General features: G+C 48.9%; 1 protein-coding gene across 2 annotated transcripts in view; it reads left to right on the top strand.

Annotated features, from left to right (window-relative positions):
• The window catches only part of LOC115910796 (discoidin domain-containing receptor 2-like), a 61,123-nt gene that overhangs the window by 3,366 nt on the left and 34,163 nt on the right, over positions 1-23,594 (top strand). Inside the window, exon 1 of one of the 2 annotated variants that reach the window (XM_030961235.1) lies at positions 12,224-12,373. The exons of the other annotated variant lie outside the window; for it this stretch is intronic. The gene's annotated coding sequence lies outside the window, so the exon portion shown is untranslated. Of the gene's footprint in view, positions 1-12,223; positions 12,374-23,594 lie in introns of those variants that run through there. 2 annotated transcript variants of the gene reach the window in all.

The raw sequence follows: 23,594 nt of genomic DNA, 5'->3' as shown, positions 1-23,594 counted from the left end.
CAAGGCAGTTATTTCAACTTGCTGGGAGCTTCACAGTATCATTTGGAGCTAGAAGGTGCCACCATTGACCAAAAAAGTTGCAGCATCACTGTGATCCTGCATTGTCCATGGTTACTTCACTCACCCTGATTTGCGCAGCAGCTTCCACAACTATGGGCTTAGATGTTCCTAATCCTTATATAAATGAAATTCTTTACAGAAGTTACTTTATGTATATAAAGTAGCTTTTGTAAGGATGCAAAGTGAGGGAGAACCCAGTATGATTAACTTTTCCCTCTGCTCTCATGTTAATAAATATGTGTTGCCTGATCTTTGTTGCCTTCTGTTTGTTTCAGAGCAGCTACTTCTGCAAGTTGAATTGAAAATAGGTGCTGGAAGTGGAGAATAATCACTTCACTTGGAATAAGCCACAGCTGCAAAGAGCCAAGGGCTCAGTCCTGCAGATCTCCTTTGTTAGACACAGGCTGGCTTTCCCCCCTGCCTCCTGTGTTCGTGCTGAACATTAAACAGTGATTTCTATGCAAGAATTTTAAAGAAAGTCTTTCAAAGCACTTGAATGACCAGCGAGGGGCAGCTGGGACAGGGTTGCCTGGGAGATGCTGCTGGGAGCAGCTGAGGCAGGGTGTGACAGCCTGGAAGGAAGTGAAGAAGGCAGGATGCTGCTCTGATCTTCCCTCCCTCCCTGCTGAGTGTGAGAGTGGTGGTCCTGCTTCTGGGAGCTCAGGGGATGCAAATGTGACTGAGTGTGTGAGCACAGGACTCGTTCTGCTCACCACAGGGCCCTGGAGAACCAAACTGGGAGTGCAGCTGGGAATCTAATGCTGTGCTTTGTCCTACACTCTGCAGTGCTGCTTCCTCAGGGCTTTCACTGGGCAGGAAAAGGTGTTGTCTTCTGGGCATGTTGTAGCACAGGGGGCATGTAGGGCTCCTGCAGCATCTCCAGACACTCTGGTAAGATTCTGTTACATCACTTTGGGCAATCTCAGGACAAAGCTGGCATTCCAGGGAATTTATTGCTTGTTCCTTACTCCTCTGCAGAGCTCACACTGTACTGGTTATTCCTGTCCTCTGGTGCATGTCTTGGGTTCCTGTGAAAACTGTGAGGAAATGCTGAAATACACATCCAGAAATTCAGAGGATATTCTGGTTTACACATTGAGATGATCACTGTTGCATGTTTAATGAATTGCTTTTCTGGATGCTGCTCAGCTTGCAGCTCTGCCGTTTGTCCTTGCACTCTTTCAGTGCCTGCTTGAGATGAGTTTTGCTTAAAAATGTGAGTGTTTTCAGGCTGTGGACAATGCAGATAGGATGCTGCAGTTAGGTGTTGGCAAACTGTCCTGTCTGGAGTTGTGTGGGAGGAGAAATGGTTTCTTGGTTGTGTGACCCCAATGGGGAGAAGAGCAGCTGGGGTTTAACAAAGTGGTTAAAAACATATAGGCCCCCAAATCCTCCAGAGATTTCTCTCCTTTCCTAGAAGCTTCCTTTAACAAGCTGATTTCTCAGGCTGATTGCTTGCAGATGAGATCATGCAGTGTGTTTTGCAGGGAAAGAATCTGAACTTCGACTGGTGAGCCAGAAAGTTTTAACACGCGAGTCACATGCCCGGTGTCCTCATGGCACACACAGAGCCCCAGAGGCTGTGACAGGGCCAGCTCAGGGTGGCTTTGTGCTCCAACAGGAGCTTTCTGAGCACACAGAATACCCAGGGATGCTCCCAAGTGCTGGGGCTTGCTGCTTGGACAGCAACGGGAGATGATGGCAAGGAAGTATTTCATCTTTCCTGAGCTCTGTTTCTCTCTTTAGTGTGTGTGGGGTTGGGATAAGCCCAAGTCAGGGAAGGCTCTCATCTGCCTTAATTCCACAGACGTTTTGCTGCTGGCTTCAGCAAAGGAATTTATGTAGAATTGATGGTGTTTTTTCTGTTAATGCATGAGAACATTCTGAACAGGGAAGATTTGATGGTAATGTTCTGCTGCAGAGGATCCCAGCAATCTCTTCTCTCACTCTCAGAAAGGATGCTGGTTTCCATTCCTCTTAATGGCAACTGGGTTACTCTTCCAAAATAATCACAGCCATCATTTGAGAGTGTTGAAAATTAAGCAAAGCTGTTCTGAGGTGATGTTGGGTGGTGTTCCCAGCATAGGGAGCTTTTGTTGCCAGTAGCTTTTTAAAGTACAACCTGTTCTCACAGGCAAGGTAGGAAGGTGCCTTTCTGATGCCAGTGCCTCTTTGTGCCTAAAATCACTTCTTGCCAATCACAAAGGCATTAACAGAAATGGATTTGGGGTGGGTGGAGTTTTTATTGGCTGCAGAAGTAGGAGCCAAAGAGCCACTTGATCCCAATCTCTAAAAAAAATTAACAATGGAGTCAGACCGGGAGGGGAAAGCTTCAAATCCCAAACTTTAAATCTATCAGCGTTTTATGCAACTTGAAGACAGGAATGCATAAGGCAAGATGTGTTAAAACCTCTTACTACTCCATAGCCATGTTCTGCTTGTTTTCTCCTCTCAGTCACTCCTGTGAGCTTTCTTTTTGAAACAAATAATTGAAAGTAGAATTTACAGATCAGCACAGGCTTCATGGTATTTTTTTCCCTGTCATCTAAGCATGTTTGTTCTATGGGAGTTTATCAGGAGCTTCTTCCAATATTTCATTTCACACAGGTAGAAAGTCAAGCACGTGAAAGTGGAAAACTCCTGTATGTAGATTATCAAGCGTCATCTGGCTTCCTTGAGAGTGTGTGCTAATGCAAGTACTACATACACTAAATATCTGCTTTTTATGTGGTATTATTTTATTCTTTAGGTAAAATAGTTGTGAACACAGGTTGCTTTGGTTCCATGCCCTTACTGGCTAATAGTGCTTTCTTTTGATGGAAAGGACTGGTAGAACATTTGTTGCTCTGATGGATGGCAGTGAGGTTGTATATTTTTGGTAGCAGCTCAACCATTTCACCCTTCACTCTGCTCCTGGATGGGATCCTGCTAGGTCTGTCCTCCTGGAGCCTGGCTGATGGTCATCCCAGACCTGGCAGGGTACATGTGGGAGGTGATGATCTGTACTCTGAAAAGTGCTGCCTAAACCTTGTTTTGTCCATGAAGCTTCAAGCGTGGAGCTGTTAGAACCCCAGCCCACTCAGAGCTAATGCTTGCAGAATGCATGACCAAAGAATTAAACTGGGTGGAGTCATTCCAAAGTTTGGATTTGGGGCCTGTCTTCTCCTAATGCAGCAGCTTTGGGTGTTTGCTTGGAAATGCTCCCAGCGTGGATGATGCTCTCCTGACCTGATGTGACTTTTCTTTCTTGATGTTTGGGTGCTGTGCCCAAATCTGTCTGCAGAGCTCTGCAGTGCAGAACTGTGGTGAGAAATGATCCTGGAACAAGTCAGCTCCTGTCAGGAGATGGCACGGGGATGATCAGCTCCTGTGTGCCCGGGGGGAGGGAGGAGGGACAGACAAACACAGTAAACAGTTGTGTTCCTTCCCCAGGACTGTCCTGTGTCCTGAGGCTGCCAGCTGCACTTTGGAGGCCAGAGGAATAGGGCGGGGTATTTTCTTCCAACCAGATGAATTTGTGCTGTGCAAATGAGGAGTTAGTTCAGTTTCTCTGGGAATAGCATTTAAGGTGTTAAAACGTCCCACCCGTCAGTAACGAAGAGCTGCTCAAGAGCAAGCAAATACAGAGATGGAGCCTGCAGAGCACGCTGCCTTTGCAGCTCTTGTTTTCCCTTGAAGAATGAGAGTCTGGGCATGTTTTTGTTGCATCTATCATTTGGTTGTGGTGTCCATCATTTGTGTTACCCTCCCATGGAGAGCTAAACTAGCCAAGTGTCAGGTTTTGTTGTCCATCTCGATTACTGTTATATTATTTCACTTGTGCTTGTTTGTTTCTGCCTGTCAAAAGGTAAAAAAAAAATTAAATAATTAAATACTGTAGCAGAAATAGCTGGAGTATCAGTATTCTCCAATAGGAAGATGTCAGGCTATGATGACTCCTTCCACTGAGCTCAGCCTGTTTCTGCTGCTCCTGACAAGCTGTCATCTCTTCATACTGGGTAATGTGATCTTCCAGGAATGTTTATCTTTCATTTCTGCATTTGTAGTGGAGATGAGCTGGGGGTGCTGGGAATGTGCCTCCAATGCCCTGTTGTTGTTTGGCTGAGGTGCTGCCCCTGTGCTGCTGAGGGGAACAAATCAGACCAGCAGAGCTGCCATACAGAGCTCCCTCACTTTTCCCTGAGTGAAGGTCCCAATGCTGTGAATTCATCCTGTGGACTTCTTGTTTTTGAGTGTATGTTTTTGCATTTCTCTGCATTGTGATGGATATTATTCCAGTAACTTCACAAAGTGTCCTCCTCCTTTCCATTGGTTTGATGCCTTCTGTCTGCATACTTGGCTAGCAGCAGTTTTATGTTTCTGTTATGTTTTGAGGCAACCTGGACAGGGCTTTACTCTGAGAAAATGAGCTTTGCTGGCAGTGTCATGTGTGGATACCATGGGTGGACATCTGGAAGGAGCAGCACTGATGGCAGTTCCTCTGTTGACCAGCAACCCTGTTTCATCTCAGTGCCAGCAGCTGCTTCCCCATCACCCTCCAGACTCTGCCTTCTTCCCAAGGACTGAACCCACCCATTAGTGTGGTTCAGTCTCTGCTACGGCATTTTTTGGCCTTCTCCCAGCACTGGAAGGACACCAAATAGCAGCAGAACTGTTGAGACCTCCCTAGAGTAAAGACTTATAGTGGGAAATGAATTTTCTAGTTGCTTCTAATGTTTTGAGAGCTGTTGGCTGTCTGGCTTTTAATCTGTGCTCTTGGATTATTGCAGACTATTATGTTTGAATGCATGGCTGAAGTTAAATTTCCAAAAAGGCCTCTCTTGTGGTGGGTGTTAATTTGTGCAAGGGCAGTGACGCAGTGTGCTGACCCTGTTTGAGACCCATGCAGTACATCAAGGCTCAGATCCTGGCACTCAGTACTCCTGCCAGGACAGAATTAGCCCTCATTGTGTCAGTGCTGACATCTCTGCTAACCCAGCTTTTAATATTATCTAGAAGGATTACTCCAGAGAAACTCGATGCAAGCCTTCCTTGCTGGCAGCAATTACTCTGCCTCTTTTCATTTGCTGCCACAGAATGATGGAAGCACTGGGTGAAAGGATATCTGGAGGGCTCTGGCCTGACCTCCTGCTTGAAGTGGGACTGTCTCCAGCCTGTGAGTGATCAGCTCAGCCATGGTTTTGTCTGACCAAGTCTTGAACATGTTGGGGATGGAGCAGGGTATCACACCAGATCAGCTTTTGTTTGCTTTTGCTTGGAAGTTATACCTAGTGAACCACCTTGGAGAATGGGTTATGCATTTAGGTTGGAATGACCTCATCCTGCAGGTTTGAAAACATTTGAGTGAGCTGTGGGAAATGTCCCAGTAGGGTTCATGTAATGTGTAATGGATCTGAATCCTGTTCTGTGCTAACATGGGAAACATGAGCAGACCCTCGTGCTGTTTCTGAGGAAAAGGCAGAGATGCTGTCAGGTGGTTTTCCTGTGTTTGCATGGGGAATTGCAGGTGGAACAGTGCCTGTAGGACGTGTCCTGTTGCTGCAGTGAGCTCATGGGTGTTTTCCCATTGGAATTCTGGTTGTCAGGAGGCACAGGATGAGTGCCCCTGAGCATCCCTTGCCCCAAGACTGAGTGTGGGATCAGTGCTGCCCAGACTGAGGCCACACATGCACAAGGCACACAGTTGCCTTTTATCCACCCCTCCTCACCCTCCCCATGGAAGGGAGAGGATTTTCCCCAGAGTGTGCTGCATTTATTTCAGAAAAACTCCCATGAGATGAGTGTGTGCACATCTGAGTTACCCCTCATGGTCCTGCATGTTAAAGGGAGCAGAGCAGCTATCTACATCTGAGGAGCAAGCTTGCCTTCCAACTGGGCACAAGCTTCTGGACACAGTGGGTGTCCAGGGATGGCACATAGGCCAGACCAGGCCTGCTGCTGTGGCTGGGCTGGGCTGGATTTCTTCAGACAGAACTGTGGATTGCAACACCCCTCGTGCTTGCTCGGGCCAGGAAGCCTTGCTTGGAAGGGAAATGGCTGAGATGGAAAGAGCTGCTGAAGAGGTGGAAGCTTCCCTAGTCAAGGCCTCTTTGCTAGGCTCAGCTCTGGATCCCTGGGCTATGCATCCCCTTTTGCAACAGGAATTGTATGAATGCTGCATGGGCACTGAAAAGGAGAGCTCCTGTGGTCTGGTCCTGATGTTGGCGCTGCCATCTGCTCTGCAGATTTGTGTTGTGTTCCTGTTGGAGTGCAAACCACTCCTTGTGTAGGATGAATCTGGTGTTGTGGAGCAAGCAGCAGTGTCCTTGGGTGGGTTACAAATTCTCACCTGCTGTGGGGCCCTTTGGTATCTTGCACATCTGAACTGCTCCTGCCTTTTGTTTCTATGGCAGAAAGGGCAGCCAGAAGGGCTGAGAGCATGGGCTTCTGCATGCTCTGGTTATTTGAAGATGAGGATCCTTGCAGAGGAATCACAGAAATGTGGGGATCACTGTTGTCAGCTGCTCTCCATGTGCTCACTCTGGTCCAAAGTGCAGAGGTCAGATTTGGGGTTGTGTGGCCAGAGGGTCGGGGAGCAGCAGCTGTAAAGGGCTGCAGGGGTGTCAGCAACAGGCTGACAGCTCTTTTGTTACCACCAGTTTTTCCATGCACCACTTGTTTTTGCAGAGGTCTTTGTGTGCTGCAGGGGAGGAACTGTAGTGGCATTGCTGCCACAAGCTGAGCTCTGCCCATTCCATGGTTCAGCTGGGTTGGTGTCCCTTGCTGGGAAAATCACGTGGCTGGTGCTGAATCTCCCTTCCCTTGTGCTGTTCCTCCTTGATGAAGCTTACAGCCAGTGCTTATGGTTTGCTTTGGTTTTTCTGCTGTTGTTTTCCACGTGTCTGCAATAAAACCTCTGGCGAAGGATGCTGATTAGCTTTTCTCTGAGCTGGATGTGGAATCACTACTCAGACACTGGTCTCCTCAGATCCCCACAGCTTGTAGTTTTGAGATGTGGTATGACAACACAAATTTATCTGGGAAGCTTCTGGAAGAAAGGAAGAGATGTGGGGAAGTATTACTGTAAGACAGACAGCAGGACTTTGTCCTCAGCAGTCCCTATGTAGCTCTGCTTGTCAGAACACGTTACACCATGTCCTTGCTCCAAACTCCTGACAGGGATGATGGGCAGCAAGAGCTGCCTGCTGCCGTGGTGGGCAGGAACATGTGAAGGATAATGCTCAGGATGTTAGATACTGGTGCTTCAAGAAGAAAAGCCAGCTTTGGAAGAGGCCATGTGCCTGCTGAATATACCAACTGCTTCCAGGGATTAGGGGTCAAAACCCCAGAGCTTTTTTTCTGGTTTATGGGAGTTGAACCCTTCCTTGATGTGGCAGTGATCCTCATCTGCAGCAGGACGCCAGAGGGGTTTTGGCTCAACAGGCAGACAAGAGAAAGGCTGGAGATGTCCTGCTTGGGCTGGTCCTGGTGTCCAGGGATAGGGAGGGATGTCTGTTTGCACATAATGGTTTTCTCTGCCCCTTTCCTGTGGTTGCATCAGCGGTGATGGCCAGGGAGTGTTTACAAGTGCTGAGCACTGCTCCGTTCCAGCAGCTCCGTGCTCTGGGTGACGTGTGCTCTGGGCCTTTGTCACTGCAGCAACTGAGGCTGAGCTGAGCTCACTGCCCTGCTTCTGACCTGGGCTTACCCCTCCTCACCCTCACCTTTGCGGCAGCACACAATGGGGAACCTGTTGTTTAAACAGGGAAGATGGGAGGCTGCTCCTGTTTGGAGCTTTCCTGGTAATTAAAGTTCTGAGAGAGATTTTTGGAGCTGGGGAAGAGTTGTTGTTCCTCTGTTGCCACCTCCCCAGCCATTCTGGCTCCTGGGAGAGGGAGCTGTCGTGGCATGAGGCCTCTGCTTCAGGACAGGGCTTTGCTGGGCAGCTGCCTGTGTGCCCAGAAAGAGAGAGCTTGGCACAGCTGCAGAACTTTATCAGCTGGGGACATGACAAGGTATCTGTGCCATGGCTGGGCCAGAGGTTGTCCTGGTGATTTGGGAAGTGGCTGAGAGGTAAAGAAGTTCTGCTCTGGTACTTGCCCTCTTGAGGACTCTGATCATCTTCCTTCAGAGCAAGAAATCTCCCTTGGCACGGAGTGGGTGGAATGTAGTGGAAGGTAGATACTCCCCTTGGAGCCCTTGTTTTGCACCCCTTGGGAAGGGTGTGTCCCACATCAGGTGTCTGTAATGTCACCACATGCTCTATCTTGTCAGCTCTGAGCCTTCTAGTACCCTGTAGAGCAACTCTAGTCAGCACCTGGTGTGTGGAGGTGGTTTGTCAGTATTTCTTGGAAGATGTCATGTCTCAGACTTGCCCACCTCATCATGGCAAGCTCTGCCCCACTTCCCTCTTTTCCCAGGGTTATGGCTGGAAGTGGGTTTCTTTGCAGTGGGAGGGAGATCCCAGCAGAGCTGGGCTGAGCAGATGTTTCATGGGGTAGTGGGAGTGAACACACTCACTCTGGGTAAAGACAGGACAGGGTTGCAGGGTGTAAACAGAGCACTTTCACAGCAGGCTTCTGTGTTCCATCAAAAGTTCCTGGAAAGGTGAAGGCGGGAGTTGGCTTTCACCACCTCTCACTGAAAGAATAAAAACCTTTAACATTGCACAGGTCCAGCCTCCGTAGTGGGGCTGTCCTGTGTTGCTCAGCTGTGTCTGTGTTTAGCCCAAGGCCACTTGGGTGCTGTCCTGGTCCTGTGTGACAGGAGCTGTTGGTGCTCACAGGATCACCAGCTCCTGCTGGAGCCCTCCTGGGAGAAGGCAGGTGGAGGTCTGGGCTGGGTGGGAGGCAGCGCATGTAAGGCCCACGGAGCAGAGCCCCTGGGCAGGGACAGGAGGTTTTGTGGACCTGTTGTGCTGCTGCTGCACGAGAGACCTGGCAGAAGCAGCTCTTGGGTGCTGTTTGATGATGTTCCTTATTCTTGCTTGGATGTGTGTTCCTATGTCACTCTTGGTAACTGGGGAAGTTGTCTGGTGCAGGTCTCCTGCCATCTCCACAGTGGGATTTTGTCACTTTTCCTCTGCAGGAGCCTTGTGCTGGGAACAGAGGAGGGATCTCCTCTGGTGTTCAAGGCCATCAGTCTGGCTTGAACTCTTTGTGTAGTTGCCTTCACTTCAGTGTTAACATAATTACAGGTGTGCACTCATTTATTTCTCCCAGTGCCACCTGACTGGGGGTGGCTTGGGGTCAGCAAAAGGCAGCTTCCCCATCCCAATGTGGCCAGCTCACCAGTTCATCACCCACAAATTCCCAATTACTGCTTTGCTGCTCAGCATAGCGGGTTATTTTTAAGTACTGAGAGAAAAAAAAAATTGAAGCCCTTTCAAGTCATTATTTCATGTTTTGTGAGTTCACCTCTTATCTCTTGGAATGTGTTTGGAATACTTCTGGGATTTACATTATCATATAGATGCCTTAAACCCAACGAATTTGGCCTGCATTGGGATAAACAAGCTTTTGTGTCTAAATTTGTATGTGGAATTTAGTATGTGCTGATGGGTCTTCATCTGTTAATTGGATGGATCTTTTCCAAGGCCAAACAGAATCTGTTGGAGAAACAATCGTGATGCCAGCTCTGGCCCGAGCTGGGTCCTGCTCCTTTCTGCTCCCTCGCTGTTCAGGAAGCTGCTTGTGCTGAGGAAAGCTGTCCTGTGCACAACCAAAACAGGGTCTGTTGATGTTATTCCTGGTCCTTTGAGAAGATGACTTAGTGGTCACATGTGCTGCTATGAGGTCATTAGGAAGTCTCTCAAATACCCAATTTGAGAAGCAATGATGCTATTGCAGAAGTATGCTCCCTCTGTGATGTGAGATGCAAAACTCTCCCAAGCACTTGAATTTGCAATAGCTCTGAGTGGGATCTGTTATTGTGCATATTTGGGCTCATTCCAGTAAAAAAAAAGACTGTTTTCTGCTTTGCTTTATCCCTCGATTGATTAGTGGATGTGTACTGTGGGATCAAGTTACATCTCAGAGGGCATCCAGCAGAGAGCCTTTTTCTGTGCTGAACTGCTCAAGTGAGTCTGACTGCAAGCTCAGCAGTTTTCCAGCAGTGCTTTGTGCCTCCACAGCAATGTCCTTCCCCAGGGAAAGGAGCTCCTCAGATCTGTTTGTGAGTTGAGCCATTGCTCTTCCCAGCACCACAGGGAAATCGGGAGCTTTTTCTAACCACTTGATGTTGTTTGTGTGATATGCATCTGCTTTGATGCTTTTATTGATGCCACTCCTGAACTCCCTGTTTCTGGATGTCCAGCATTTCCTGCTGCCACAATCTGCCCTGTGTCTTGCAAAGGGAATTGTCTGGTCCCAGTTTGCCCCAGGGGCCTGTATCCAGCTTGGTTCCCATGTACCACTGTGAACCAAGGCAGCCATCCTTGTTTTGGGAGGAGAGTGCCTTGGAAGGGCATTATCAGAATGAGTAACACCCCTTTGGAGCAGGCAGAACGGGATCTGATGTCTTCCCACACCCTCCCTACTGCTGCTCATGTCCCAGCTGTCTATGAGCCTTAGGGACTGCCCCATCCCTCTGTGCTGATTAACTCACTGATGCATGGAAAAATTACCAAAAAAGAGTTTTCTGTTCTCAGACCAGAGGTGGGTTGTGTAGCTGGGATGGGGTAGGGAGGAAAATGGGAGCAAGGTGGCACCTGACTGCATCTTGCAGTTGGGACTTAGTGTGGGCACAGTGTGCTTCATGTGTGCTTCCTTTGGGATACCCAAAATACCTGCTGATCTGTTGAGGCTTTGCTGGTATTCCTGCTGGAAGCTGATGTAGGGGTTCTGCAGGACGGGCTGGATGGCTGCTGTCCCCTCTTCACCCTCTTGCTATGGAGTCCCTGTGAGTCCTGTACAACACTGGCATCACTTCCCAGCCCCGCCCTGCTGCCCCTGCCAGGTGTGTGAGAGAGACCTTGCAGCCCTTCCCTTGCTGAGCAGCTCCCTCTCAGCAGGCAGGCTGGCACCTGCATTTCCCAGCAGGCACGGTCAGCACATTCCTGCTGCTCTCTGCTCTCCCTCTGCTGCTGTGCTTCCTGCTGGGCTTGTAGCCCAGTGCCCTCAGAGATTCTTCTCAAGCCCCAGTGCCCTTCTCAGCCATGTCAGTGTGTCCCCATCCTGCTGTGCCCCCGGGGCTCTCCAGTGGCCGGGGCAGGGATGGCTGGGAGTGGAAGGGCTGTGCAGGGCTGTGCAACCCAAGAGCAGCTCTGTAGCCCAGGAGCAGTTCTGTAGCCCCTGTGCTGGGTCTGGGTGATCTCACAGAGACCTGCTGGCCCTGTTCCCAGCTGCAGTCCTGCTTGTCCTGTCACCACATGTCACCACAGAGCCACCTGTTCATGACATTCCCACTGTCACCCTTGGGAATTATCTCCCCTGAAATGCCACAGCCTGGCTTGAGTTCTTTATTTTCCCTCATTTTCTGTATTTTTAGAGAAAGGGTACTGAATGTGATGTGCTATTCTCAGACAGCTGCATTGGTGACCTCCACTGAGTTGGGGCCCTGACCTGAGGACAGCAATGGGGTGAGCAGTTGTGATGAGCACACAGAGCCCTGGTGTCACAGCTGGGCTCTCCCTCTTCCAGGACGGGCTTTGGAAGCCAAAGTCCAAATGTCTGGGAAGTGCCTGGGGTTATAATAATTCTGTTGGCTAGACTTGCTAATAAATGACTAGTTCTGTCTCTTTTTACCTTTCCTCGTGGATGGCACAGGCTGGGGGAGGATGAGGATGAGCAGAGGTGATGTTCCTGCCGGGATCCTCCCGCCCAGCATGGGCAGCTGTGCTCGACCAGAAGGTGCAGGCTGGCTCTGCAGCCTGGCCTGCCCCTGGGACTACACGGGCCCTGCTTCCTGAGCAGGAGAGCTGCTTTATGTTGTGGTTTTACTAAATGAATTCAAAGCTTGGCCTTCCTCCAGGCAAAGTCTGGGCCAGGTGCCAGCGGAGCAGCCCCCAGGGAGAGCACTGGAGCAAGGAGGGGCCAACAGCAGGGAAGAGCAGAGGAATCCAAGAAGGCAGATTTGCCTAGAAAACAGCTCTGTTTCCATCTGCTGGGTCAGGAGTTGCTATAGGAACTGGGATGATAGAGGCAGGGCCATCTCCTGGGCCTGTCTGTGTGTGCAGAGGGAGGGAGGAGGGAGGAGTCACTCAAGTTTGAACATATCATGTGTGTGCTGGTGGAAAGTTGCAAGGAATGTCGAAACTACAGCCTGGCTCAACCTGTAGAGCTCCAAAGAGCCATAGCAGTTGTTCCCCGTGCTCAGCAGGCCCTGGCAGAGGCAGGTAGGGTCCTTGCAGCTTAACCTGGCTCTCAGCTTGGTGTCAGCTCTCTCTGTTCTCTCCCCTCCTGTTTCTGTTCTTGGATAAAGCCTTTGGAGGCTTGCTGGGAGTGGTGGAGGGGGGTTGTGCTGGGAGGTGAAGGCTTTTCTGCCTGCGAGGGAGAGGGTGGCTCTTTGCAGCTCGTTTTCCCTCCCACAGCTCCGGGAGGGTTCCCAAATCGTGGCCATTCCTTCAGGGATGTGCCTGGGCACCCCTGGGGCACACAGGCTGTTCTGTGGGCACAGAGGTGCTGCTGGCTGGGTTCTGGGCAGCAGTGGGCTCTGGGGGGGTTCCCAAATCGTGGCCATTCCCTCAGGGATGTGCCTGGGCACCCCTGGGGCACACAGGCTGTTCTGTGAGCACAAAGCTGCTGCTGGCTGGGTTCTGGGCAGCAGTGCTTTATAGGGTTCCGGGAGAGTTCCCAAATCGTGGCCATTCCTTTAGGGATGTGTTCCTGGGCACCCCTGGGGCACGCAGGCTGTTCTGTGGGCACAGAGGTGCTGCTGGCTGGGTCCCGTGCAGCAGTGGGCTCTGGGGGGTGTGGGCAGTGTTCCAGCTCTGAGAGCTGCCAGGGCTGAGGCTGGGACAGATGTGCAAAGCTGGAGCTGGCAGGGAGTTCTTGTGGGCAGTGGGAAAGTGAGGGAATGTGTTCCTGTGCCCTGAGCCCAGCAGCTCCTGCCCCACATGGGTTCTGTGGGGGAGCATTGCTGTGTTCTCACCTCTTCTCCCACAGAGAGGCAGACCCTGTCCCCTCCTGAGGCACCTACTGCAGTTCTGGTCACTGTTAAGCTTTCTCAGGCTCCCATTTACCCTGAAACACGGGAGTATGAATATGCAGGAAGGTGCTCCTGAAAATCCTCATTGTTAGGGTTAGCCATAGGGCTCTCTGGTAGCAGCCCCTCCAGATAAAATCTTATTTATTTCCTCAGTAAACCCATTTCTTTAGGTGCTGAGAACTTTCCAAAACAGTTGTATTTCTACCAAGAGTGTTCAGAGTTGCTCACTGCTCCACAGGTATTTCTTTAATAGGTTTGGCTGAAATTTCATCTGCTCTTTTTTGTGTCACAAAGGATAATCTCTTTAAAAAAAAAAGGTGGGTAGTGTTGTTTCTCTTTTTGAGAAGCTGCACAATAAGCTGCTGAAAACTGAAATGTGATCTCTATCCACAGAGGCAGAGCTTGCCAAACTGGCTGGGATCACAGCCCACCTACTCAGGCACCCATCTTATCACAGGCCCAGGAAAGCCCCAGAGCCTGAGTGCAGCCAGCTGTGGAATAACCTGCCCGTGCAGGAGATAACCGCTGCTCACAACAGTTACTGCTTTGCTTATGCCTGGCTGGAGCAAAATTCATCTCCAGTGTGCTCTCTTTCACTCTGTTAATGGAATTGCAGATGTTCTTATTATGGAGATCTACTTCCAATATTTTATTGAATTACTCCCACATTGCTCTGTGGCAATATGTCCCAGAGGCTCAATGCACATGGTATGCTGTGGAATTTCATTTCCTCTGTTTTAATTTGTTGTTTTTTAATTTCAGTTCATTTTCAATATGGAAAAGAGGTAAATGGGGTCCTTTTTTTTGGTTTAGGCATCATTGTTTTACATGTTTCTTTTTTCCCTTCTCATCTCTCCAGTTTCTCTTGCCTTTGCCTCAAACAAACCATGATTTTCCGACTGCCACCTGCCTTATGCATAATTGCTAAATCTTATTACATCTCTGTGGGCTTCTGGTTTTTGTTGTCTCTAGAAAATTTAATCAGAATTGGTCATTCTGCCTTGCCAAAGCTGTGAAATGCTGCTCAAGATTTTTTTCTGTGTTCTTGGCTTTTCCTTTGTTTATAAGCAGAACATTTGCTTTGATTGCTTGAAATACACTGTGGTAAGCAAAGATCTTCTCTGAACTGTCTCTAATCATGGCAGATATTTTGCTGGAATATTTAATTAATGGTACCTTCATCTCTGTACATGGGAAGTTAAATTGTATCTTGGAGAGCTGTACCAGTAAATAGCAAGCCCAGTGCGACATGGTTGAAGCTGCCTGGAAATCCTCCCTGGAGTCTCCAGGCTTGGTGCTGTGTTTCAGGTGATGTGTGAGTGTTGCCACTCACTGCTCCCATCTCTGCCAGGCACTTCATAAATTAAACTTTAAAACCACTTTGGGTCGTAAACAAAGTTTGCTGAAGCCAAATGCAACAGCTGTGTGTACCCAGACAGGGCTGCCTTGGCTGGAGGTTGTGCTCAGCCTCTGGAGAAATGGTACCCACTGAGGTCACAGCCAGAATTGTCCCCTCTGGCTCCTGGGGTGCTGTGGGAGGGCTGGAGCACTTCCCACTCGCTGCATTTTGGTATTTGGAGTTATTGCAGTCTGTGGAATGCAGTGAAGGATGGTAAGCTATGCTTCTTTCTGATACTGGAAAAGCTTCTTCAAGTCTGGTATCTTCCTGTGGCTGTAGGGCATGGCTCTCCATTTTTATTAACATTTTTTGGTGCCACTGGAGCAGAGCCCACAGTGCTCCTCAGGCAAAGGGCAGGGGCTTTTTGCCAGCTACAGGTGCTCTGAGTTTTGTTTTTACAAATATGAAGAGAAATTGCAAAACTCATAAAATGTAGCTTTTGATAATATCAGCATTTGTGGTGGTGTGAGGGAGACTAGAAGGGCAGGTCAATTAGTAGATGTTCCAAAATCCTGTTTCTAGTTTGATTTTCACTGAACTGTCTCAGAATTTGGCTTCCACCTTTGCAAAAATCAGCAGTGCTCAGGTACTATGTGCAGCTCTATGCAAGGGTTTGCTTTTCCTAGTTTTGCAAAGAGCTTCCCCAGTAATCATGTTTTAGCTTTTAAATAGGCTCAACTATGAGCAATTTGCAAAACAAAGGTTGTAGATAAGGACCTGTTACTGGTGTTTTTGAAGGTAGGCAGTTGATAAGGAAAGATGACTGAAAAAGCACAGCAAATATATCACAGGGCAGTGAGAAATATTTTAATATCTGTAAAACAAAAGAAATTTAATCGGTGGTGCTTATATTGTTGGGAAAGGTTAAACCCAACTGATTGCTGATAACAATGCAGAGAAGTAAAACATTTCTTTTCTGTTTTTGTGGAGAAGCTGGATGATGTTCTCTCAGAATACCTCCCATTGCACTGGTAACCAGGGAGGGTGTTAAACCCAAGATAACATTTCAGAGTATTTTGAAACTTGAGCAACACTGGAACCTGTTTGTTTAAAACAAATTGCCAAAGCAGCTTTCTGAGTCCTGGCTGCCAATTTGTAATAAATCTGGGAAGACCAGAGGAGTTCCAGAAGTTTGGGAAAACATAAATGTTGTAGCAGTGTTTTAAGATGGAGAAGGGAGCAGGTAACCAGTGCAGACCAACCTCTGCCATGTTAAAGAAGGAGCATGCTCAGCAATCCCTGTGCTCTGATGGAAAGCAGATCATGTCCAAAAAAAACCAAAAAAACCACCTCAAATTGTGGGTTTAATGAGATTCCTGCACTGGTTGCCAAGAGTAGCTGCGTTGGCATCATAAACCTGGATCCTGAGGGATGCAGCCCTGCTGTGGGCCAGAGGCTGCTGCTCCCAGGAGGCAGAGGAGGCTTTGCTTTGGGAGCAGGACTGTGTTGGATCCCTGGGCAGGAACTGATCCCTGGCATGTCCTTCGTGCTTTCCTGCTTGCCTCAGCGCTGCTGGTGGGCTCTGAGCTGAGAAACACCCACTGGGCATTGTGGGGGGCTCTGATCCTTATCCCAGCCCTGCCTTGTGCCAGGGGGGCAGAGTCTCAGTGTCCCTGTTGCTGGTCAGTGCTGTGTTCAAGGAGCTGATTTAGAAAGTGCCACTTGATACCCCTCAAAAATAGTCACCAGTGGGGGAATGTGATCCCTGCACTCTGCAAGCAGAGGGTGAGGAGCTGTGCTCTGACATCAGTGTGGGACAAACTCAGCTATTCCCTGGTTTCCCTGTGAACAAGCCAATGGGAATCATGGCAAAATCTGACTGGAGGGAGCCTCTGTCTCACCAAGGAGAAGCTTGGGAGAAACTATTGAGTAAATTAATACTGAGTCTTGGTTCCCTGAGCAGGCTGGTGGAGTCAGGGGGGTTCAGCTGGGACAAGAGGCAGCTCTGGAGTACCCAAGAGCAGATTGACAAGGAGGTGCATAGCAGGAGGATTGACAGTGATTGTCAATGAGATAACAGGAGTTTCTGCCTTGGGATAAAGAGGGATAAAGTTTTCCTTCTTCAGACAGCTGAGCAGTGGGAGAGGTTGTCCAGAGAGGTGGAGGGACCTTCCATCCTTGGGGGATTTTACGGCACAGCTGGACAAAGCCCCGTGCAGGCTGCTCTGAAACTGGTGCTAACCCTGCTTGGAGTAGGAGCTGGGATTAGATGCTCTCCTGGGGATCTCCTCTAGCCCAAATAATTCCGCAGCTCAGCAACCTGATCTCCTTCTGAGTGCAAGTTAGAGCATAGTTAAGTAAAAGGTTATAGTGGAGCCCCCTGAGAGCAGGGAGGGAGGAAGGTGGTTTAGATGGAGTGCTCTTAATACCCCATCTGTCATCTCTGTGGTTAACATGTCCAGGGGATGGTTGCTATGTGAGACTTTGCAGTGGAAGATTGCAGGTCTTGAGAGAACTATTGCTGACTTTTAGTTGATGTATTTTAAGGATTGTTAAAAAAAAAAGAAAAAAGCTGGAGAGAGATGCCAGTGTTTAGGAACAGTGAAAATGCCAGTGTGCTGAGTGTTCTTTGGGCCTGTCAGGGTGGGAAGGAAGCTCTGGAAAGGGACAGTAAGGGACGCTGCTCCTTGGGCAGGGACAAGGGAGGTGCTTGGAACTGCTGGTTTGTGCACAATCTTGTTTCCCTGCCACTTCTGTCCTACAGAAACATCAGTACTGTAGCCTGGAGCTGGGAACTGGAGCCTCTGCAGCTGAGGGGATGTGTATTTTGGAGGGTGTGCTGGAGGCTCCCCTGCCCCTGCTGCTGGGGAATGGCCCTGTCCTGAGCAGGGCCCTGGCAGGTCTGGCTGGGTCATGGGAAGCGCTTCCAGGTTCCTTGGTTCAGATGAGCACAGAGTTCCTGTACCCTGGGTTGGGGGACAAGCTTTGGTTTTGGTTTAGCTGAGCTAAAACCCACCTTGTGGTGCAGTGAATTTGCATTTCCTTATCTTTGGCTTTATCTTTGTAATGGTTTATAATTTTGGCCTTGTTACTTGGATGGATTAAATTACATTTAATGCACATTCATTTATCTCCAAGTCTGGTTTTGTGACAGAAGTGCTCTGGGCAGTTTCACAAACTGAGGACACCCCACTCCTGTAGGACTGGCTGACAGGCAGTGGGAAAAAGCTGAAAGATTAATTGGTCTTGTGCAGAAACACCAGCATCTGTCTGGGCTGTGGGTGAGGCACTGCCTTATGTTTGAGTCCATGGGCAGAAGCTGCTCCCAGTGCTAAATGCTGTGGTGTGGGTGACTGAAATGCTGTTTTTCTCCAAAAATCTAGCAGGAGTGAGGTGTCACTTTCTTCATGACCCCATTAAGATGTTTGGCTACAACATGGAAAACAAGACTCAAACCCTCCTCAGCCTCAGGGCCGGCCTATCCCCACCCCTCAAGAGGGTGACCACGGAGTACACCCAGTCCTTGGTGTTCCTATTCCTCTGCCACTGCCTCAGACTCAGCTCTGTGGTGTCCCTGTCCCACCCCAAGTGCCACTCCTGAATGTTGTCCTTTTGGCCCCACATTTGTGTTTCTTGTGACAGGTTTCTCAATGCCTCCTCAAAGATGATGCTGGAGCCTATTCCTGTCTCAATTTCCCTGTTCCTGTGACTTACTTCTCACATGTATTTTGATTAACCCAACCCTTTCACCTAAAATCTGTTTGCTTTTATCTGTCCAGCCTTGTTGCTGCTCTGGACATCACTTTGAGCAGAAATAGTGGCACCTCTATGTCCCCCACCGTGTTCCAAAGATTGCAATGGATTTTTCTTCTTTCTGACCACCTCTGTTGGTGCCTAAATCCCAAATCTCCTGTTGCAGCCTTGCACTTCATGCCAGGATCTTGCTGGCCCTGCCCAGCTGCCCTGTCACTCTGACACAATGAATTTTGGTGTCACTGTTGGCACTTGGTTTGTCCAGGTGCCATCCACGTGTCACGTAGAGACCTCTCCACTGCTGCCTGGCTGATTGAATCCAGGGAGAGAGACACCACACTCAGAGCTCACCTGAGGGGAAATTTGTTGCCCTATTTTCGTGGGGCTCCTGCACAAGCAGCATGGCTTGGTCCATCCTTCACCCTCCAGCAGCTCTGCTGGAGGGGGTGGCCATGTTCTCTGGCCAGCAGCCCTGCTCTGTTTTTGTCAATTTTGTGCCAGTATTTGAATTGTAAACTAAGCAGAACATTTTAAAAAGTGATCAGAATTCTTTCTGCTAAGCATTTTCATTACCAAATTCTGTTTGGTCCAAACCAGAGCTGTATGTGCAGCCTGGGGAAGGCTGCTGGGGCTGAGGTCTCTCAGATTAACTCTGAGGCAAAGAGAAAAGCTCTACCATTGTTTTGGAGCCAGAAAAATGGAAATCACGCTTCCCAGCCTCTTATTTCTTCAGGCATCAGATATTGCCTCAATTATTGGCTTTGCTTCTTCCTCATGGAATTCCTTTAGGAATGCTAGGAGATGTCATCCACTCCTCCTGATTGTTCCTGGACCCCTTCTGAGGATGCTGTGATTCAGGATAGCCTCTCCTGTTGTACACAGAGCTCTGTGTGTGATACTCTGTGTCTTGTGGAGTTTCTTGGTGTGGCTCTGGGCATCTGGAATGGGATTCCTGCAGCAAACCCTCAGGTCTCACTCCGGGATAATGATCTGCAAAGGAACCAGTTAAAACAAATGCCTGTTTCAGTTGGGATCTAGAGAGGCTTGCAAACATGCCAGACCTCTGTAATGGATCTCTGGAGGGAGAGCAGGGCCTGGAGGAGCTCCAAGTCCCACCTTCCTCATGCACATCACTGAAGAACAGCTCCCTCCTGTGCTCGCTGGGCCTTTGCTGTGCCCTGGGTCACAGCCAGCTGCTCCTCCGTGGAGGCATGGACTGGCTTTTCAGGCATGCTATCTGCTGGGTTTATTGGAGAAAAGTGCCCTCTTTTGCATTTCTTGGTGAGTTTTTCAACAAGTAGATTTTTTTCCACTCTCCCAATGATTGTAACAGGATTTTATTCTCCTGCAGCCAGCTGTTAGCAATTAGCAACTTGATCCAGTCGGGCCTGGGAACAGAGTTTAACACTTTCTTGCCTCTCAGAGGATGTTGCTAATCCTGTTTTTACTGGTTTCAGGCTTGTGCTGTAGTTTTGGCACTTGGTGTGTATGTGTGGGCGGGGTGGGAAGATAGGCATGAGTACAGCAAAGGACTAATGGAGCTGAAAGAAAAGTATTGAGCCATTTACACAGGAAAAGTCCTTAGTAAGATGATTCCCAAGCAGTTTGTACAGAGGGGTTTAATTCCAGAGGAGTAGTAATTCCAGTGTGTCCTAGCTCTGGGAAGTGTACAACTTGGGAATCCAATCTGCTCCTGGATGAGATTGAGACTCAGCACCAACCAACACCAGTAGTTCTTCAAACAGTGATTTCTGCAGCTGGAGCTCCTGAGTGGGGCTGAAAATATTTCACCCTCTGGAGGGGGAAAACCACTCTTGCTGACCCTGCTTAGCACTGCAGCAGCTGAGAAATGGCAATGTTTGCTCCCTCTGTCCATCACCTCCCCCAGGACTCGCTGACAGGCACTTTGGTGATCTAGCACTGGGAGCCAAATGTGGTGGGGAAAACAAACCCAGCAGAGTCTGAACCAGCTGTTGAGGTGCCTGGGCAGGGCTGCACTGCTGGAAATGTTCACCTCTGCCACACACAAAGGTGAGAATTCATGGTACCAAACCGGGGGAGACAGGGCTAGTCCAGACCAGCCTTTTCTTCTGTCAGCAATGGAGACACATCCGTAGAGGATTCATCCTGCTTGTCTTGGATACCCTTTAAGCAAGGGCCCAATTCAAAGCCAGCTTTTGTAGGCACAGAGCTGCTGACAGGTGAGCTCTAGATCAGCTCTGGAGCTTTTCTTTCCTCTCCTGGAGGCCAGACTGGCCTCTATGGCTGCATCTTCTAATTCTGGCTTGCAGTTCCCCCAAACCACGCTATTTTTGTGGACCTGCAGAGGTCCATGTGCCCATCAAGTCCTGAGAAGCCCCTGGTTCTCAGGTGGCACCTATACCTGTCTGTGCTCCCCAGTTTGTACCTTTTCTCCAGTGCTGGTTGGGTGGCAGGAGCTGAAATGGTGCTTGGGCATTTCTGTGTGACTTCCTTTGTCCCCACACCTCATTCCTTCCTTCCTCCTGATATTTTACATCCTTATTTAACCACCTGAATGTGATGATGATGTGACTGGCTCTGTGGCAGTACAAAAGGTGTCATAAAACAAATGGGCATTTCCCTTGTGGTGCTTGTTCAGATGAGATAATGGTGGTGCTTGTGGTGCATTTATTCGGTTGCTGTGACACTGGTGGCTGTTGTCATTTTGAGAGGACAAGGGGGCACAGCACAACTGTTGTTATCAAAGGAAAGTCCTCATGTTAAGTGTCAAGGTGAGCCCCTCAGTGCCTGCAGCCCATCCCAGCTGGGCTGTGAGTGCTGTGCTCATGCAGAGGGTGGATGATGATGCCCTGCTCTTGATCCTTCTTTGCTGGGCTTTTGGACCAAGTGATAAACAGAGGCATTTGAACATTTACTGCTGTCTGGGGCTGCTCTCATTTCTTTCTTGTTCCAGCAGTGGGGCTTGGGCCCTCAGCCTAACCACAGTGCCTGTTTCAGTGCTTTCCAGCCATCTTTCCCCTTATTCCTGGACAAGTTGGAGAGAAATCCCTGTGTGCTTTGGTGGAGCCAGCCCGAAGCTCACACAGTTTGCCCGGCTCTGGAGGGAGGATGGGGGTGTGCAGTCTGTGTGTGGTGTTGTTGGCCATTTGAGGGCTCCTTGTTGGGAGGGTTTAAATGCAGTTCAGAAGTCACCTGGGACACATCTCCAAGCTGCTCTTCTCCTTCCAGAGCCTCCTCAACAAGCTCTGATCAGTGGCTGTGGGAAATGAATTTGTAGAGAATTCTTAAAACCTGATAGAAAGTTTACATAGTATGTAGACTTTGAGATAAGAAATATTAACTTTAAAATACTATAGAATAAGGCAGATACTGTTGAGAGAGAAATTGAACTAGAAACAAGTTTCAAAGGATAGCTTTGTAAATAAGACTAGATGCTTTGGAGAAATAGAATTATGAAAGATGTATTGTAGTAGGACTCACTAGTAGGGGTAATTTCAGATAATTGGTTTTAAGGTATTTATAGCATAGTGTGATTAAAACTGTTTATAATATATTATAATTACAAAATAATTAACTTCTGATTGTTATAGCGTGACTTATAACATCTGTATTGTATCATCCTTCACATGAGGCTAAAATCGAATAAAAGTTTTTAAAACACCTCTCAGTTGCCCCATCTCTATGCCAAATCCAACAAGTGGCTGGTTCAGCTTGGGCACCCACAGGAAGGATCTATGCCAGACTTGAGCCCTGTGGTGCAGCTGCTCTGGGCCATGGCCAGGGCACCACCACAGGTCTCTGCTGAGCTCCCATCACCTCCTGCAGGAAGGTGGCTCAAGTTAAAGCCTTGGTGTTGGTGACATGTCCCTTTCTCAGGTCCTGCCACAGGACTGTCTCCCCCAGTGCTGAATTCTCTGCAGTTCCCTTTGCAGGTCCTGCTTTAGGAGCTCCCAGCACACCTTAGCAAATCACCTGCATAAATTAACACCCACCAGGCCATCTTCAAACTGCCCCAAAACTTCTCTACAAAGTTTCCTTCCAGTTGAGTACACAAAGTCTCTTCTCTGTGGGAGTTGCAGTCTGCCCTGGGATAGTAGAAATCAATGTGTTTTCAGCAGCAATTCTTTCTGCTAAGTGTTTTCATTACCAAATTCTGTTTGGTCCAAACGAGAACTGCATGTCCTCCTGGGGAAGGCTGCTGGGGCTGAGGTCTCTCAGATTAACTCTGAGGCAAAGAGAAAAGCTCTACCATTGTTTTGGAGCCAGAAAAATGGAAATCACACTTCCCAGCCTCTTATTTCTTCAAGTATCAGATATTGCCTCAATTATTGGCTTTGCTTCTTCCCCATTGAATTCCTTTATGGAATGCTAGGAGATGCCATCCACTCCTCCTGATTGTTCCTGGACATCTTCTGAGGATACTTAATTCACCTCCTTCCATTCCAGGAGGAAAGGATGGCCTGGCATGCACAGACAGCTGCAGAGTGCTTGGTCAAAACCTCTTCTGTGGTCACCAGACCCTCCTGCTGAGCTCTGGGCGTGTGCTTTGCTTTTGCAGGCTCACCACAGGGGCTGCCATGGGATCACAGCCCCTTCCCAGCCAGGGTGCTCGTGTGGGGAGCCAGGGGCAGGAGGGGCCTGGTGATTTTAAGGGGATTTTTGGTTGCCTGGCTGGGCACAGCTACCCAGCATTAGCTCCCCCTCCTGCCTGCGTGCTTGGCTCCCTTCCCAAGAAGGCCCTCAGTTGTTTTTCAGGCTCAGAGCCATCTTTTCTGATGGAATCCAGCAGGGACAATGGCCAGTAGCATGTCCTTAGGAAAGAGAATAAAAACAGGGCAAGCTCCAGTGATTCTAACCCCGATTTAGCTTCTGGGTGTCCAGCAATCTGCAGCTGGGGGGATTTCCCAAGCCAAAGGTTTTACCTTTGGGTTTAAGGAGCTGTATTCCTTGGGTATCCACGGCAGCTCAGGGCTGTGACTTGTACAGTTTAATTATGTTGGGAGGAAAAAGAGCCTTTTGTTACCAATCTCTGAGCTAATGGCATCTGATGCTCCTGCATGCATGCATGCACTGCCACAATGGTGGAACCTTTTATAGCCTCTCCTCCTTCACTAGCAAATCTCAACATTCAGTGTTGCCTTGTTACTAAAACTCCGAGGATTCTTGAGCAAACAGCTTTGGGCCCTGGCAACTTTACATTTATTGATTTGTTCTGTTTTCTTTTCTCCTGGCATTCCATGATGAGACAGAGCCCCTAACCTGCCTTGTGTGAAATTATCCTCCAGTATGGAGCCTCCCAAGGCTCTTTGTAGTGAATGTGGGCACAAAGAATTCA

Source organism: Camarhynchus parvulus, chromosome 17 (genome assembly GCF_901933205.1).
Source record: "Camarhynchus parvulus chromosome 17, STF_HiC, whole genome shotgun sequence".
Lineage (NCBI taxonomy): Eukaryota > Metazoa > Chordata > Aves > Passeriformes > Thraupidae > Camarhynchus > Camarhynchus parvulus.
The sequence above is the reverse complement of the archived record's forward strand: the minus strand, read 5'-3'. Positions and strand labels throughout refer to the sequence as shown.